At 43.0% G+C, this 16,807-nt stretch overlaps 1 protein-coding gene across 5 annotated transcripts in view; it reads right to left on the reverse strand.

Annotated features, from left to right (window-relative positions):
• LOC133474141 (granule associated Rac and RHOG effector protein 1-like) overlaps positions 1-16,807 on the reverse strand; it is a 72,164-nt gene that overhangs the window by 26,812 nt on the left and 28,545 nt on the right. The window lies entirely within an intron of this gene.

The following is a 16,807-nucleotide window of genomic DNA, read 5'->3' on the forward strand; positions in this document are numbered from 1 at the left end:
ATCCCCGGCCCCGCCTTTGTGGAGTTTGCATGTTCGCCCCGTGCCTGCGTGGGTGTTCTCCGGGCACTCCGGTTTCCTCCCACATCCCAAAAACATGCATGGTAGGTTGATTGACAACTCTGAATTGCCCGTAGGTGTGAATGTGAGTGCGAATGGTTGTTTGTTTCTATGTGCCCTGCGATTGGCTGGCAACCAGTTCAGGGTGTAACCCGCCTCCTGACCAATGATAGCTGGGATAGGCTCCAGCACGCCCGCAACCCTAGTGAGGACAAGCGGCTCAGAAAATGAATGGATAATTTTCTATGCTTTCGCTTTGTTTTTTTATTGTGTTATACGTATACGTCACCAGTTTATTTCAGTGACATCAAGATTGCATTTGACAGGGTATATCCAATCCGTGCGTTTATGTAGTACTCACATTGGCAGATAGCCAATAAGTATCACATTTATAAGAGGCCTAATTGGAATATGAAGATATAAATTAGATGCGTTTTTTTCTATTTATGTTGCCAGGACGCATATCTCAAATGTGACACACAATTGGAATTGTGTCGCTTGAAACATGCAGTAAATCCAGCCTTATTCCTATCATGCAACAACATACTGTAGGATACGAAACATGGGAAGTCACGGCTTCTAATGAGGATGTCATGAACCCCATAAGGACCCAGTAGGAAGAGAATGCAAGGCAGACGGAAAACAGACCAGCGCAGAAGACACATGGCCTCATTACATTACATATAACCACAACAAGCATGTCATTCGAACACAGCTTGACAGGATGACAAGCAAATGTTACAAAGTAGGGAAAAAAAGACAACATGGCCACAGCTACAGATAATGGAGAACACGTAATTGGCTACGCGGGATCCCACAGTCATGGAAAATATGAGAAGATGAAGATTGTGGGGGAGGGGGGGAATCCAGTTATGGGCCCCTTAAGCCCAAATAAGGTGAATCATGCAGTCATCAACACGTATCTTTCTATTTTTCTGAGAACACCTGCAGTATCGCTGCTGTAATACGGGAAGATCTACAGCTCCTTAAAGGAGTGATTCTTTGAAATAGTCACCAGACGGCTACTTTGAATGCAGCGCCAAAGAAGTGGAAAAGCTGGTGGGTTAGTTCTTACCGACAGCATATCTTTAAGGAACTTCAATTTCATTATTTGAAAGAAAGAACTTCATAAACTACCAGTAATTGTGATTTTAAGATTTTAAAAAGACATTGGAAATGGGGCTAAAAAAAAATAATAATAAATAAAAAAGCGCACAAAAATGTTACACTACGAAAAGAATGAAGAACAAAGTGTTGAAAAAAATGCTGTGCACCTTTAGCTCAAGTGTTTTTTGTGTGCATGATTCTACCACAGAAGGGTACCATGTGATGGTAGGTCTTGGGAGTATGGCCTTCAAATCTCCATTGCTGTTGTCCCCACCCCCCACAAAAATGTAACATGATTTTTTTTTTTTTCGTTTTTTTTTCCGCCTTCTGGGATTTGCTTGTTACTAAATCACTGCTTTTATAACATATGTAGTGGGGCAAAAAAGTATTTAGTCAGCCACCAATTGCGCAAGTTCTCCCACTTAAAAAGATGAAAAGAGGCCTGTAATTTCCATCATAGGTATACCTCACCTATGAGGGACAAAATGAGGGGGAAAAAATAGCCAGAAAATCATATTGTCTGATTTTTAAAGAATGGATTAGCAAGGTGGGGGCTGTGCTCGGGGCCCCATGGGCGCAGGCCCGGCCACCAGGCGCTCGTCTTCGAGCCCGACTCCAGCTGGCTCCAGAGGGGGGCCCCGGTGACCCGGGTCCGGGCAAGGGAAAACTGAGTCCATTGTTTGTCGTCATCATAAGGGGTCTTTGAGCCGTGCTTTGTCTGGTCCCTCACCTAGGACCTGTGCAGTGTCTGCAGTGATGCAGACTTTGTATCGGTCCGTTGTGGTAAAGAAGGAGCTAAGCAGAAAGGCGAAGCTCTCGATTTACTGGTCGATCTACGTTCCTACCCTCACCTATGGTCACGGGCTGTGGGTCGTGACCGAAAGAACAAGATCCGGGATACAAGCGGCCGAAATTAGTTTCCTCTGCAGGGTGTCCGGGCTCTCCCTTACAGATAGGGTGAGAAGCTCGGTCATCCGGGAGGATCTCAGAGTAGAGCCGCTGCTCCTCCACATCGAGAGGAGCAAGATGAGGTGGCTGGGGAATCTGATTCGGATGCCACCCCGGTGAGGTGTTCGGGCACGTCCCACCGGGAGGAGACCCCAGGGACGACCCAGGACACGCTGGAGAGACTGCGTCTTTCGGCTGGCCTGGGAACGCCTCGGCATACCCCCAGAAAAGCTGGATGAAGTGGCTGGGGAGAGGGAAGTCTGGGCGTCCCTGCTAATGCTACTTCCCCCGCGACCCGACCTCGGATAAGCGGAAGAAAATTGATGGATGGATGGATGGATGATTAGCAAATTATGGTGGAAAATTAGTATTTGGTCAATAGCAAAAGTTCATCTCAATACTTTGTTATATACCCTTTGTTGGCAATGACAGAGGTCAAACTTTTTCCATAAGTCTTTACAAGGTTTTCACACACCGTTGCTGGTATTTTGGCCCATTCATCCATCTCCTCTAGAGCAGTGATGTATTGGGGCTGTCGCTGGGCAACACAGACATTCAACTCCCTCCAAAGAGTTTCTATGGGGTTGAGACCTGGAGACTGGCTCGGCCACTCCGGGACCTTGAAATGCTTCTTATGAAGCCACTCCTTTGTTGCCCGGGTGGTGTGTTTGGGATCATTGTCATCCTGAAAGACCCAGCCACGTTTCATCTTCAATGCCCTTGCTGATGGAAGGAGGTTTTCACTCAAAATCCCACGATACATGGCCCCATTCATTCTTTCCTTCACATGGATAAGTCACCTTGGTCCCTATGCAGAAAAAAGGGCCACAAAGCATGATGTTTCCACCCTAATGCTTCACAGTCGGTATGGTGTTCTTTGGATGCAACTCTGCATTCTTTCTACTCCAACAAAATAAGTTGCGTTTTTATCAAAAAGTTCTATTTTGGTTTCATCTGACCATATGACATTCTGCCAATCCTCTTCTGGATCCTCCAAATGCACTCTAGCAAACTTCAGACAGGCCTGGACATGTATTGGCTTAAGCAGGGGGACACGTCTGGCACTGCAGGATTTGAGTCCCTGGCAGCTTAGTGCGGTACTGATGGTAGCCTTTGCTACTTTGGTCCCAGCTCTCTGCAAGCGATTCACTAGGTCCCCCCCATGTGGTTCTGGGATTTTTGCTCACCATTCTTGTGATCATTTTGACCCCACGGGTTGAGATCTTGCGGGGAGCTCCAGATCGAGGGAGATGAGTGGTCTTGTATGTCTTCCATTTTCTAACAATTGCTCCCACAGTTGATTCCTTCACACCAAGCTGCTTACTCATTGCAGATTCAGTCTTCCCAGCCTGGTGCAGGTCTACAATTTTGTTTCTGGTGTCCTTTGACAGCTCTTTGGTCTTGGCCATAGTGGAGTTTGGAGTGTGACTGTTTGAGGTTGTGGACAGGTGTCTTTTATACTGATGAGTTCAAACTGGTGCCATTAATACAGGTAACAAGTAGAGGACAGAGGAGCCTCTTAAAGAAGAAGTTACAGGAAGAAACAAATAGTCACTAATTATTTTAGTTCGACACTATTTTTCACACACAGACATGAAATAGTTGATTCCATTTGAACTCCATTGCTAACCAAAACAGCAGTACCAAAAGCATGTTAACAGTCTCTGTGAATGCTGCAAAGAGGTTCCCTTTTGGGGGGAAGAGAAAAAAAAAAAAAAAAAAAAAAAAAAAAGAATGGCATAAAGCCTCGCATTCCACAACCACCTCAACTCACTATTGTATTTGCTTCTTTTCTTTTTCCTTTTTTGAAGAGCTCATTGAACAAACTGCTGCCAGACTGCATTCTTCCCCTCTCAGACAGGCAGGGAGGGAAAAAAAAAAAAATCTCTTCTTCAGTCACAAATACCTTTAAGTGAAGTCCCGGATGAGCAGCTATTAGATTAGCATTTGCTTTCCTTTAAGACCAAGGTCAGTACCAAAAGTCTTCAAAGTGCTACTGCACCATTTAAACCATGTTTTTTTATGCATGTGTGATTCACTTTGCAAACAAGGCATTGGGCATGAGCCTTAAACAACAAAACCACCATATTAAGGTCAGTGTGCAGTATCAAGACATATCACAGGTTTGCTTTTCTGCTTAAACAAACGCACCCCTATCCCCTGAGCCAGACGGGCTACCTGCGCCAAGGCGTGCGGTCAAAACCTTTGCAGACTCACACTTCCTCTAATATCCATGCGTGCATATCTGGACACCGCAGAAAGTCACGTTTTTACCAACTGCGGTGCACAAGTGTTTCCTGTTTTGGGTAAAGCCACATTCACGGTAGGAGCGTAGCGCTCCACTACCGTGGCCTGGCCGCAGCACCCACAGACCATAATTGTCAGAGGAAAAATATGATTTAAATGTCGTCCAATTGTGGACGTAGGTCAGATCTGTCGTAATGCTTTGAGTCGTGAACAAACCTCACTAGACTTCATTCCAGCCGCATTTAAGGACAGTGGCAAGAGACGAATATCCACCGGACGTTACCGTGAAGCAAGCAGAGACATTTAGAGGCTCACGCCCAAGTCTCCGAAGTGCACGTTGACACAGTCACTGCAGCTTGCCTGATTAGTTTAATTAGATGTGTGGCGATGCCAGCGACAATTGCTTTCATCACAAAGGGCTGTGGATAGTTGAGTCTCTGGTGTTAAACTTCACTCTCTGGTCTGTTAGAGCTCTGAGGTTAGAATTACACTGCAGGTCCAAGTGCCCGGTTCCACTTAAATGTCGACTGTAGCCTACATTCTTTCTGTTATGACTGTCTATTGTGTATCTATGTACATTTCAAGTGTCAGAAATCTGGCTGTGTGTACACTAATGGAACACATGAAACAACCTGCATGGGGAGACGCCCAAATTGCAAGTGAATAACTCCACAAGTATCATCACTAGGCAATGACATTACAGAAGTTCACAATAATACTTAAGTAGTAGGGCTGCTACGATACAGCAACATCACGATTCGATACATATCAGGATTTGTGACCCAGAGTTTGATATACAATTTTTTATTTTTGGGTGGGCAGAAAGAAAGATAGCAAAAACTGGATTTATTTATTTAGCACACTTAATTATACATAATATAATTGTTAATTAGAAAAAAAATAATAATAAAAAGGCGCTGATTTTCCATAGCCGCTTACAGTATTTCTGCCAGACTGCCGAGCTGCTGTGTGCTCCTGTACACAACGTATGTTTGGAGGAGGACAGGGTTCGCTATTCTCCAGTTCTCCGTGATAAAATGTTTGGTTACGTCATGTAGCTTTGTGTGGAATGCCCACCCATCAGCTGTGACAGATTGATTCAGCCTTTACTTTGTTTTACTTTAGCCATGTTTTCTTTCTGTCTTCAGCTCTCCTCCAGTAGTTAGTTCAACTAGCATTGGTAGCCTAGCTAGCCAGTACCCACAGGCTTGATCGCTCATCGGAAAAAAAAATAGTCCCGTGGCATGCGCTGTAAAGGCTTGATAAAGAAATTTATTTTTAATTTAGGCTTAGGTTTTATAACATTAACTCAAAAATAATAATTGTATTGTAGCGTCGAAGGAATTCCCAGCATGCAAAGCAACATTACAAGAATGCTGCGTTCTTGTCAGTGTTAATTATTCACAATTTATATTATTTTTTCCCCAATACCGTTAGTAGACTGTGTGATCATTTTCCCTCTTTTTGCCATTTTTGTTTGTTAACTTTGTTTTTGACTATTTAGCACAGCATCGCGACCATTGACTCTGAGCCTCATTGTTGCGCACTTGCACAGCTTAATACCCAGTGTATGTAATGACAGGTTGAAATAAAGCTGAATGAGGAACCTTAACCTTAACTCGGCCATATGTGCCGTGGAGGCACATAACTGCAAGGGCGTTCGGGGTTCTGTCAATTTTAGAACGACAGGATCGTGTATTTGGGAACCGTGATTTTCGGTTTCGATACAAAATCGTTACAACCCTATTAAGTACACACAATATATAACATTTACACAAACACAAATATTAAAGGTTACAGATCTGGCCTGGGCTGATTCATTGAATTTAAATAAGGGCAATCTCCACATTACTCCACTGGCCAATGTAGGAAATTATTTTGTTGATTAGATAATAGACACACCCCTGAAGTAGCATATTTAGACCATGTTTAATTGTCTATGCTTTCACCAGAATCAGAATCCTTTTTATTTGCCAAGTATGTCAAAAACACACGAGGAAATTGTCTCCAGTAGTTGGAGCCGCTGTAGTACGATGACAGTCATTTTGACAAAAAATACTTTTGAGACATAAAAACACACTACGGAGAGTCACTTAGCAATAAAAGATTCCCGGTAATGTGGTAACGCTGATACAATTACAGTTGTGCAAATGATGCAGAGTCCTCTAGCAATTTAATGGCAAGAAGGAACAAGCTGTTGGAATGTCTGCTCTTTTTAGTTGTATTGATCGGTAGCGCCTACCTGAAGGAGGAGCTGGAAAAGGTGATGTGGAGGGTCCACAAGAGGATTTTGCATGCTCTTGTCTTAGTTCTTGCAGCGTGCAAGTCCTCAAGGGGGGTTGGGGGGGTACCGACAATTTTTCCGGCAGTCCTGATTGTCCGTTGCAGTCGGAGTTTGTCCTTTTTTGTGGCAGCACCAAACCAGACTGTGATGGATGAACAAAGGACTGATTCAATGACTGCTGTGTGGAACTGCCTCAACAGCTTCTGTGGCAGGCCATACTTCCTCAGAAGCCACAGGAAGTACATCCTCTGCTCGGCCTTTTTGAGGATGGAGTTGACGTTCGTCTCCCACTTCAGATTCTTAGAGACTATAATTCTGAGAAACTTGAAGGTCTCAACAGTTGACACAGGGCAGTTGGAAAGTGTGAGGGGCAGCTGTGACGAAGGATGCTTCCTGAAGTCCACGGTCATCTCTACAGTCTTGTGCGTGTTCAGCTCCAGGTTGTGTCTGCCACACCAAAGCTCCAGCCACTCCACTTCCTGTCCATACGCAGACTCGTCACAGTCTTTGATGAGCCTGATGATTGTGGCGTTGTCTGCCAACTTCAGGAGTTTGACAGCTGGGTGCGTTGAAGTGCAGTCGTTCGTGTAGAGAGAGTTGAGCAGCGGAGAGGGGACACATCCTTGGGGCGCCAAGAGGTGGGTTCCCCCAGCCTCACCTGCTTTGTCCTGCCTGTCAGGAAGCTGTTCAGGGATGATGGTTCTGAACGCAGTGCTGAAGTCCACAAACAGGATCCTCGGTAGGCAAACTGCAGTGGATCCAGCAGGGGTCCTGTGAGGCTCTTGAGCTGGTCCAGCATGAGGCATTAAAAGGACTTCATGACCACTGATGTCATAGTCATCAGACCAGAGATTGCAGGTTTCTTGGGGACTGGGATGATGGTGGAGCGTTTGAAACAGGATGGTACTTCACACAGTTCCAGAGAACTATTGAAGATCTGTGTGAAGACTGGAGCGAGCTGGTCCGCGCAGATTTTGAGGCAGAATGTGGACAAGATTTGGGCCCACCGCTTTGTTGATCTTTTGTAGTTCGAAGATGCGGCTCACATCCTGTCAATGAATGGTCAACGCAGAAGTCAAAGGTGCGATGGTGGTCGGTGGTGCGGCTGGGTGGGTATTTGGGTGTGAAAGTGTCCTTTTTAAATCTGTAGTAGACTGTGTTCAAGTCATCAGCTAGTCCTTTATTGTTCTCCACTTGGGGGGGTGGTCACTTGTAGTTGGTTAGAGATTTTAATCCTTGACAGACTGACTCGTTAGCAGTAAACTGTTTTTCCAACTTTTCTGCATAATTTCTCTTTGCAATGTTAATTTCTTTTGTCATCTGATTTCTAGCGCGATTGTACAGGGCTCTGTCCCCACTTTGATAGGCGTCCTCTTTAGCCTGGTGAAGTTGCTGAAGTTTGGCAGTAAACCACAGCTTGTTATTGAACGTGCAAAATGGCTTTGTTGGTACACATACATCTTCACAGAAACTGATATAGGATGTAACACTGTCCATATACAGTTGTTCTCATAAGTTTACATACCCTGGCAGAATTTTTGATTTCTTGGCCATCTTTCAGAGAATATGAATACTGGGGTATGTAAACTTTTGATCAGGGTCATTTGTGTCGTTCCTGTTGTCATTATGATTTAAAAAGAGTAAACAGTTGTTTGATAATAAATGGCTTCACCCAAGCACTAACCATGAGTGAAAGAAAAGTTTTTGTTTTATTTATATTCTCTGAAAAATGGCCAAGAAATAAAATTCTGGCAGGGTATGTAAACTGTATTCATCCAGGGTGCCAGTTTAAGTTTCAAAGACTCTCCAGTCTGTACAGTCTAAATAGCCTTGAAGTTCTATCTTTGCTTCACTGGTCCACTTCTTCACTGTTTTCACCATAGGCTTCACATATTTAAGTTTGTGCCTGTATGTTGGTATTAAGTGAATTAAGCAGTGATCAGACGAGCCCAGAGCTGCATGTGGGATAGCACGGTATGAGTCATTCAGCATGGTGTAGCAGTGGTCTAGAATATTCTTTTCCCTGGTGAGACAGTCAATGTGCTGCTTGTATTTAGGGAGTTCGTGGTTTAGTTTAGCTTTGTTAAAGTCCCCAAGAATAATGAGGGGTGAATCTGGGTGCTTTTTTTCAAGTTCGTTTACTTAGCGTTAGCAGTGCGGCATTCGTGCTAGCCTGAGGAGTAATGTGGACATCGGTGAGGGTGAAATCGGGGAACTCGCACAGCGAGCTGAATGGCTTACAGTTCAAAAACAGCGAGTCCAAGTCCAGGTTGCAGTGTGTGTTGAGCTCTGAGACATAGTTTTGATTTACAGCAGGTGTTTTTTTTTTTTTTTTTAATGCGTTTGTGTTGTTTGGGCAAGCTCCGGTGTGTATATGTTACCAATACGGGCACAATATTTTTATGACGTCAACCTGGCATTGACGGGGCAAAAGCAATCTGTAAATTTACACATTGGCAGATATCTGATATGGATCAGATTTGTATCCACATTTAGAAGGGGCCTAATTCCGATCTGAGCATATCAGACTCCATGTGTTGTTTTTCTATTTACGCTGCCATGAAGCATATCCCAATTGTGTCACTTGAAATTTGCAGTGTAATTCCAGCCTGATACTACGTCGGAAGGTAAAATGTGATCATCAAGCCACATCAGTACAGATATGTGTGTGGGGGGGACGTCTTGGATGACCATTGTTAAGGGATTAGTGTCATGATTGTTCAAGATGATCACCAGTAGTCATGGGAATAATTTTGTGTTAAACTGTGGTTAGTAGGGATGTCCCGATCCAAACTTTTCACTTCCAATCTGATACTACAGCCTTAAAGTTTTGGCCAATATCAATATCAGTCTGAGCCAATATCTGCTATAATCATACACCCATCCATTGTCTGTACCGCTTTATCCTCACAAGGATCGCGGGGGTGCTGGAGCCTATCCCAGCTAACTTCGGGCTACACCCTGAACTGGGCACATATAAACAAACAACCATTCGCCATTTTTAAGAACAAAAGGTGATGTGCAGAGCTGTGGCAACTATAGAGGAATAAAGTTGATGAGCCACACAATGAAGTTATGGGAAAGAGTAGTGGAGGCTAGACTCAGGACAGAAGTGAGTATTTGCGAGCAACAGTATGGTTTCATGCCTAGAAAGAGTACCACAGATGCATTATTTGCCTTGAGGATGTTGATGGAAAAGTACAGAGAAGGTCAGAAGGAGCTACATTGTGTCTTTGTAGATCTAGAGAAAGCCTATGACAGAGTACCCAGAGAGGAACTGTGGTACTGCATGCGGAAGTCTGGAGTGGCAGAGAAGTATGTTAGAATAATACAGGACATGTACGAGGGCAGCAGAACAGCGGTGAGGTGTGCTGTCGGTGTGACAGAAGAATTTAAGGTGGACGTGGGACTGCATCAGGGATCAGCCCTGAGCCCCTTCCTTTTTGCAGTGGTGATGGATAGGCTGACAGATGAGGTTAGACTGGAATCCCCGTGGACCATGATGTTTGCAGATGACATTGTGATCTGCAGTGAAAGCAGGGAGCAGCTGGAGGAACAGTTAGAAAGATGGAGGCATGCACTGGAAAGAAGAGGAATGAAGATTAGCCGAAGTAAAACAGAATATATGTGCATGAATGAGAGGGGTGGTGGGGGAAGAATGAGGCTACAGGGAGAAGAGATGGCAAGGGTAGAGGACTTTAAATACTTGGGGTCAACCGTCCAGAGCAATGGTGAGTGTGGTCAGGAAGTGAAGAAACGGGTCCAAGCAGGTTGGAACGGGTGGAGGAAGGTGTCAGGTGTGTTATGTGACAGAAGAGTCTCTGCTAGGATGAAGGGCAAAGTTTATAAAACAGTGGTGAGGCCAGCCATGATGTATGGATTAGAGACAGTGGCACTGAAGAGAAAACAGGAAGCAGAGCTGGAGGTGGCGGAAATGAAGATGTTGAGGTTCGCTCTCGGAGTGACCAGGTTGGATAAAATTAGAAATGAGCTCATCAGAGGGACAGCCAAGGTTCGATGATTTGGAGACAAAGTTAGAGAGAGCAGACTTCAATGGTTTGGACACGTCCAGAGGAGAGAGAGTGAGTATATTGGTAGAAGGATGATGAGGATGGAGCTGCCAGGCAAGAGAGCTAGAGGAAGACCAAAGAGAAGGTTGATGGATGTCGTGAGGGAAGACATGATGGCAGTTGGTGTTCGAGAGGAGGATGCAGGAGATAGGCTCTCATGGAAAAGGATGACGCGCTGTGGCGACCCCTAACGGGACAAGCCGAAAGGAAAAGAAGAAGAAGATGATTCGCGCACACATTCACAGCTAAGGGCAATTTAGAGTCCTCAATCAACCTACCATACATGTTTTTGGGATGTGGGAGGAAACCGGAGTGCCCGGAGAAAACCCACGCAGGCACGGGGAGAACATGCAAACTCCACACAGGCGGGGCCGGGATTTGAACCCTTGGTCCTCAGAACTATGAGGTAGATGTGCTAACCAGTCGGCCACCATGCCGCCTATAATCATATATACTTTACATACATACTTATTTTATAGTATGGAATGTTAGAAAATCCTTCATATAGTGTTATTACTCAAACAGAGAACAATAATCAGCAGTAAAAACTCATCCAATTGTTATTATCCAATTGGTTACATAAAGACTTTAAAAGTACGAATGTACTACAATTGAAAAAATTTAAATTAATCGTGAAAATAACCAAAAAAAACATTTACAAAAATATATATTTAAAATGCAACATAACCACTGCATAAGTTAAACATAAGCATATTCTACATTTGAATAGATTAAAAAATACATTAGAAAACCATGAAAAAAATATTATCAAATAATAAATACAAATAATACTTTTAAAGTATTATTTGGTTTCTGGGGCCCAATGGTTAAGATCATCGCCTGCCACCGTGGTTCAAGACCCCGACCGGAGCATCCACCAACATCTCCCAGTGTCCTTGAGCAAGACAACAATACCCTAAACTGCTCCCCGGGCGCTTAAGTTGCCCCTGCTCCAGTGTGTTCCACTAACAAGTGTGTGTGTGTTCACTGTGATGGGTAAAATGCAGAGAACAAATTTTTATGTGCAATCATGCATGTTCATGACAATGATGATGATTATTCTTCTTCTTCAACAATTAAAGATCCATTCAGTTTTTTTTTTTTTTTTTTTTTTTTTTAAACTGTCAGTATATAGCAGAAACATCATTTGCTTTCTCCACGTACGACAATACACTTTTGAACTTGTTGATGCAACTGGGATTTAGTTTTATTGACAATCGCTGTTCCTGCCGTGTACGTCTTGGCCTCTGAGGGGCAGTGTGACACACACAATGAGATATACACATGAAGTAACAAAGAAAGTAGAAGAAGTCACGATTATTAAAACTCATTTTTCACAGAGTTTGAAGAATATGTGCCACAGTATTGTTATATTGCTTGTTTGTATGTGGTTATCCAGCCTTTTGTGAACAAATATTCATTATTTTGAGAGTTATACGGGATGCAAGTTCAATGCTAATTTTTGCTCAAGTTCAATGCTAATTTTTGTGAGCTCGTCAATGGTGTTTTTCATTCACTGTGTGTTAGCTTTGAGTTAGCGATTTTGTATTTTGACATTCAGTAGGTATAATTCTTTTGTTACATGAGTTTAGTTTTACGGTGAACTTCAGCTGGAGTGTCAGCAAACGACTTTGAGCAAGCAACATTCACTCTTACTGCTTGCTACTATGTTAGCAGCTTAGCAACCTGTTGTTGTGATCACATGAGATCTGCCTGCTGTCCGGATGCTTCATAGATAAAAATGTAATGGACTGCTTATATGAGTGTTAAAATCAGAGATTTTAGATCCAGTCCGATATTAGTATGTAGTTTGAAGCCACATTAAATTACCTACTTGGTGCACACTTGACATGCCAAATAAGTACTTAAAACGTAAATAAGCGCACTATTCTCAAGTACACTTCTCTCCGGATTGACAGAAATACAGGGTTGGGAGGGTTACAAAATTTATACATGTATTCCGATACATTTACAAGCTACCAGTTAATAAAATGTTGTTAGTAGTGTAATCCAAGTACCATAATATTAAATGTAACTTATTTTCAAACATTTTGTATTGCTCCAATACCTGATATGCTCAATGTTAATCTTATTTTTCTGTCATCAGCTCTTACATTGGTTTGAAGACTAAAATAAACGCTAAAAACCCTAAGTGCAAAAGTGTAACCAACTGTTTACGTACATTGTTAGCGGTCTCAATGTTGGTATAGACGTATTTTATTGTTTCACTCACCCAACTCACTGAGAGTTGATTTTACTGAAGCTCCACGCAGTGTAGGCTGACGCTCGAAGCGGGAGGGAGTGAGTCAGACGCTACACATCGTGAAAGCCTCCTTTGCAGAATATAATCTTATTCCAAGTGTTGCACTGAGGCGACTGCTCATGAATTTTAACAAAATTAAGACACTTTTGTTCGCCGTCACCGTTGGGCACAAGCCTGTCTTCATGCGCGTTTTTCTTCGTTGGTTTTCGCCACTTCTTCGGGGTCGGCGGACAGTAGGCATCGAAACTGGGAACCGAAATTTTGAAATTTTAACGATTCTGGGAGAACCGGAACATTAGTCCCGGTTCCAATCAGTTCTCAATTCTCGATGCCCAACCCTACTCGTACGTCAATGCATCACTGTACGTTGGTCAACTCTATAAGCGGGAGCTCAAACTCACAAAATGTCAGTTAAAACTGAGGTAGAATATTCGATATAGGTCTTTTATTGGATCAGCAGGTTTACCCAAGTGTTGTGTTCAATGGGTATACATGGAACTACTGCTGAAAATGTGTGTGTGTTCAGGGCAAACAGCTCCACTGTCGACACAAGGAGGAAGTAAATTCAGCGTCGAGTGTGACGTGTAGAATTCTGAGCGTTTTTCACATCTCTTTCAGGTTCTCACACCATGCTAACACAGGGTGGAGAACTTGTGCTTGAAAACACTGATTCATCAAGTCATCCATCAGACAAGAGTGCGTTCAGGTCTCCCGGCATATTCGCGGCAATGCTACAAGAGCTAAAAAGCAACACCGATGACCAAGTATGCTTCTAAACACAGCCTGTGGTTGTTGTGGTTCCAGGTAACAGCAAACAACACAAGGAGTTCAACAACTATGTGTTGTGTAGTTGAGTGAATACTGGGAATCAAGAGGATTTTGTTGTTTGGCAAAAATTGCCCTATTTCCTCTAATAGCGGCATCACATCATGAACTATTACTAACCACGTCATTGTAAATGTGTAACACAAACCAATTTCATTGTACAGTATAGGTTGTTTACAGTTAGTAAGTCATGCAACCTTCATTCATTCATTCATTGTCCGTATCGCTTATCCTCACTAGGGTCACGGGCGTGCTCGAGCCTATCCCAGTTATCTTCAGGCGAGAGGCGGGGTACACCCTGATTCTGGTCGCCAGCCAATCGCAGGGCACATAAAACAAACAACCATTCACACTCACATGCACACCCACAGGCAATTTAGTGTCTTCAAGTAACCTACCATGTGGGAGGAAACCGGAGTACCCGGAGAAAACCCACACAGGCATGGGGAGAACATGCAAACTCCACACAGGCAAGGCCTTATTTGAACCCGGGTCCTCAGAACTGTAAGGCACAGGTGCTAACCAGTCGGCCAGCGTGTGTCAATTTCTTATTCAAAAGGAAACAGGGCATCAAAGTCTGGACTGGAGACTGTGGAGCATATAATACAGTAGACCCCCGCTATTCGCGTGGGATAGGGACCAGGCCGGATCATGAAAACCAAAAATCACCGGATAATTGATTACATATTGTTTACATATAACATAGTGGTAGCACTAGCTTGCTAGGCTACATAACATTTTGTTGCCTGCTTGCGAGCCGTATCATAAAAGTATGTGAACAAACCTCAAGCAATCCTTGAATGAAAGTCCTCTCCCGAGCACCGGTGACCACCACTATACGTTTTTCCTCATTTAGTTCTTATAATACACTCTGCGCGATCCATTGTTGCTGGCGTCGCCATGGTAACGTGTATCCGGTCGCATTTGAGTTGACAAGATAAAGCCCAGTGATTGTAAAAGATGGGATGCGGTGGTATCGGAATACAAGATTTTATTGCAGTAGTCTGACATAACCAGACCAGATCAAATTTGTCTTGTAGTCTGATCCAGGTATCAGACACTTTGTCTGTCCCACACCGCCAATGTTTAAAATAAAAAAAATTAAAACATTTAAAATAAAAACCTTGTATGTATTGTATGCATGTATCTAACACCGACGCCACAATGTATACTTTATATACATTTTATGCTTGCAATTTTTCAAAACAGTGTGCTTAAAACGGGTTTGAATTAAGTATAAATGTGTTTAAAGTTTGTAAAGTTGTCATGGTTTTTTTTTTCTCTCGCAGATTTTCACTTTTTGTGGGTGTGTCTGGAATGCATACCCCAGAATGAACGGCCATTCACTGTATATACTCTTGAGATTTTTGAAAAATAAATGTACAACCCCAATTCCAATGAAGCTGCGACATTGTGTTAAACATAAAAACAGAATACAATTATTTGCAAATCATGTTCAACCTATATTTAATTTAATACACTACAAAGACAAGACATTTAATGTTCAAACTGATAAACTTGATTGTTTTTAGCATTAATCATGAACTTAGAATCTTATGGCTGCAACACGTCCCAAAAAAGCTGGGACAGGGTCATGTTTACCACTGTGTTACATCACCTTTTCTTTTTACAACATTCAATAAACATTTGGGAACTGAGGACACTAATTGTTGAAGCTTTGTAGGAGGAATTCTTTCCCATTCTTGCTTGATGTATAGCTTCATCTGTTCAACAGTCTGGGGTCTCTGTTGTCGTATTTTACGCTTCATAATGCGCCGCACATTTTGAATGGGAGACAGGTCTGGACTGCAGGCAGGCCAGTCTAGTACCCGCACTCTTTCACTATGAAGCCACGCTGTTGTAACACGTGCAGAATGTGGTTTGGCATTGTCTTGCTGAAATAAGCAGGGGTGTCCATGAAAAAGACGTTGCTTGAATGGCAGCATATGTTTCTTCAAAACCTGTATGTACCTTTCAGGATTAATGGTGCCTTCACAGATGTGTATGTTACCCATGCCATTGGCACTAACACACCCCCATACTATCACAGATGCTGGCTTTTGAACTTTGTGTCCATAACAGTCCGGATGGTTCTTTTCCTTTTTGGCCCGTAGGACACGAGGTCCACAATTTCCAAAAACAATTTGAAATGTGGACTTGTCGGACCACAGAACACTTTTCCACTTTACATCAGTCCATCTTAGATGAGCTCAGGCCCAGAGAAGCCAGCTGTGCTTCTGGATGTTGTTGATAAATGGCCTTTGCTTTGCATAGTAGACTTTCAAGTTGCACTTACGGATGTTGTGCCAAACTGTATTTACTGACATTGGTTTTCTGAAGTGTTCCTGAGCCCATGTGGTGGTATCCTTTACACATTGTCGTCGGTTTTTGATGCAGTGCCGCCTGCGGGATCGAAGATCACGGGCATTCAATATTGGTTTTCGGCATTGCCGCTTACATGCAGTAATTTCTCCAGATTCTCTGAACCTTTTGATGATGAAATCCCTAAATTCCTTGCAATTGTACATTGTCCTTAAACTGTTCGACTATTTTCTCACGCACTTGTTCACAAAGAGGTGAACCTCGCCCCATCTTTCCTTGTGAATGACTGAGCAATTCAGGGAAGCTCCTTTTATACCCAATCATGGCACCCACCTGTTCCCAATTAGCCTGTTCACTTGTGGGATGTTATAAACAGGTGTTTGATGAGCATTCCTCAACTTTCTCAGTCTTTTTTACCACCTGTCCCAGCTTTTTGGGAACGTGTTGCAGCCATAAAATTCTAATTTAATTATTATTTGCTAAAAACAATCAAGTTTATCAGTTGGAACATTAAATATCTTGTCTTTTTAGTGTATTCAATTAAATATAGGTTGAAAATAATTTGCAAATCATTGTATTTTGTTTTTATTTATGTTTAACACAATGTCCCACCTTCATTGGAATTGGGGTTGTAAAATACGAGTCACTGATGGTGTATTGGTACACTCGCCTGACTTTGGTGCA

The sequence above is a fragment of the Phyllopteryx taeniolatus genome, chromosome 2 (genome assembly GCF_024500385.1).
Source record: "Phyllopteryx taeniolatus isolate TA_2022b chromosome 2, UOR_Ptae_1.2, whole genome shotgun sequence".
Classification (NCBI taxonomy): Eukaryota; Metazoa; Chordata; class Actinopteri; order Syngnathiformes; family Syngnathidae; genus Phyllopteryx; species Phyllopteryx taeniolatus.